This window comes from Poromitra crassiceps (genome assembly GCF_964638095.1).
Source record: "Poromitra crassiceps genome assembly, chromosome: 3".
NCBI classification, from domain to species: domain Eukaryota; kingdom Metazoa; phylum Chordata; class Actinopteri; order Beryciformes; family Melamphaidae; genus Poromitra; species Poromitra crassiceps.
This window is the reverse complement of record NC_139625.1, coordinates 61,936,816-61,939,316: the sequence shown is the minus strand read 5'-3', so window position 1 is coordinate 61,939,316 and position 2,501 is coordinate 61,936,816.

The window sequence follows — 2,501 nt, the reverse complement described above, 5'->3', positions numbered from 1 at the left end:
AGAGTAGTAGCTCAAGAGCTGTGCTCTCAGGTTTTAGCTAGATAGCTAGCTCGCACCTGTGCGGCTAGCATCTGACCATATTGTGCGTTAGCACTTCTGCTACCCTTTTACCGTTGTACGCGCAGGTTCGCTAGCCTCAGGGCGGCTTACTGCATAGCTTCATACGGTAAAACCTCCGCTAAACCTGTTACAGCCTGCGAGTGCTTGCTACGAGTTGGCTTCTTAACTCGTGCAATGAGCCAGGCGGCTGCCATGAAGAAGGGAGGGACAGCCAGGGGCTGCGAGGTGTGCAGTGCTACGCTGGCCGGTTACGATCGGCACGATAGCTGTGTGTTCTGCCTAGGGCACGAGCACGCTGCACAGGTGCTGCTGAAAGCGAAGTTCTGCAGCGTCTGTGCCGGCTTTAACCTGGCGGAGTCGCGACACAGAGCTTCGTTCTTTGTCGAGGAGGACATGCCGCCCAGCGGTGCACCCCCCGAGGGGTGTGCGTCCGCGGGGTCCGACCGCCCGTTCGGGGGTGAAGCACCTGCTGCTCAGGGTCTCCAGGACCAGTCTGAGCAGCAGGATTTTAGTTGGGCCGATGAGCCCATGCATCCGATGTTGGAGCAGGGCGGGCTCCAGCCCTACGACCCCTTGGTCGATACCCCCCAGGAGGACACCCCCCAAGGGGAGATGTCCGGCGGGGAGGATTGGGACGGTGCAACCGCCGTCACCACTGCTGCAGAGGGGGCTCGCTCAGAGATGAGCATTAACGAGCCCTACCAAAAGCAGTTCCTCGGGGTGATGTCGAGGGCCGCGGCGAAGCTGGGCATCACCTGGGCTGTACCACCCCAGCCCCCTGCATCAGTACTGCAGGGGTGCTTTTTTCAGGCACGCCAGGCACCCCGCCCGCGACGCCGAATGCCCGTCTGTGTGGACGTGGTCCGCGCGGTGCAGGCGGGATGGGAAAAGCCTCAGGAGGCCAAGCCGCTGTGCGCGGGCATGGCTCCGTGGTCGGCGGTCGAGGGCGAGGAGAAGCTTGCGTTCTCCGCGATGCCCCCCCTCGAGGAGCTGGTGGCATCCCACCTGGCCTCCAACGCCGGCAGACCCATGCTGCCCTCCAAGGCGTGCCAGCTGATGGCCAAACTGGCTGAAAAGGCGTATTTGGCGGTGGGGCAGTCCGCCGCCATTACGAATAACCTTGCCATCCTGCAGGGTTATCAGGTTGTGCTCCTACGGAAGATGCAGGGTGACCCCGCTCCTAAGTTGTTTACAGAGCTCAGGATGGCCACCGACTATGCCTTGCGCATGGTCGACTGCCTGGCGCAGAACAGCGGGAAGGTCATGGCCTTCTCCGTTCTGCCGCACCGACACCTGTGGTTGAACCTCACTCAGCTCTCCGAGCAGGAGAAGAGGTGGCTACTGGGGGCGAAGATCTCTCCAGAGGGCCTATTCGGTCCTTCCGTGGAGGATTTGGCCCAGCGGTTGGAGAGGCAGCAGCGAGACTCCGCTGCGGTCAGATCCCTCTTGCCACGGCGGCAACGAGGGGACGACCGCCGGTTTCAGGCAGCAGGGCGTGCGCCGAGTCGCCGAGCTTTAGGGACAAGCCCACCGTCCTCGGCGCCCAAGGCCCGAGTTCGGTCGGGAGCTCTCCCGGGGTCTCATACCCGTCATCAAGGCTCGCCTTGGTCCATGGCTACGGCCTGGCCTCGGCTGGAAGCATCCAGGACAAGCCCACCATCAATGGTGCCGCGGGCCCATTGTCGGTCGGGAGCTCTCCTGTGGACCGCACTGCCGGACGTTGGCCCGCCCTTGGCGGGGCCCAGATCCGCGTGCGGCCGGACTCGGAAGAGGACGTTGTCTCCGCAGTCCCCCCAGCCCGCGAAAGTCGCGCCGCGGGAGGGTTACTTTGATATGACGCACCCACGGGACGCGTCAGTAGTCGGGGTTTGCGTAAGGGATTTTCCCCCGGCATGCATAGCTTCTACGGAGCTGACCATGCGGCAGGGGGGCGTAGCCTCTCACGTCCTGCTCCCCCCATTTTCTCCCCCCATCAGGGCACCGGATCAGGTCCCGGTGCCCAACAATACAGGCCTCCACCCACGTTCGACAGGATCTCCGATTCGGCCGTGGAGGGGGGGTCCATGGACATACTCCGCAAGGAGGTTATTTCGCTCCTCGCCAAGGGGGCGATTCGCTCGGTTCCCAAGGCAGAGGTGCGCTCGGGTTTCTATCACAGGTACTTTGTCGTGCCCAAGGAGGACAGCTCCATGCGTCCAATTCTCGACCTTCGGCGTCTCAACAAGACGCTGAGGAAGTTCCCGTTCCGAATGCTCTCTTTCCCCCGCCTGTTCAACGCGTACTCATAGTGGCGGACTCGAGGCTCCGTGCCACGGAACATACCAAGGTGGTGACCGATGACCAGACCTTAGGGTTTTTGGTGAACTGGCAGAAGTGTTGCCTCGTCCCAGCGCAGGTGGCGACCTTCCTGGGGCTCGAGCTGGACTCCCGGGCCATGCTGG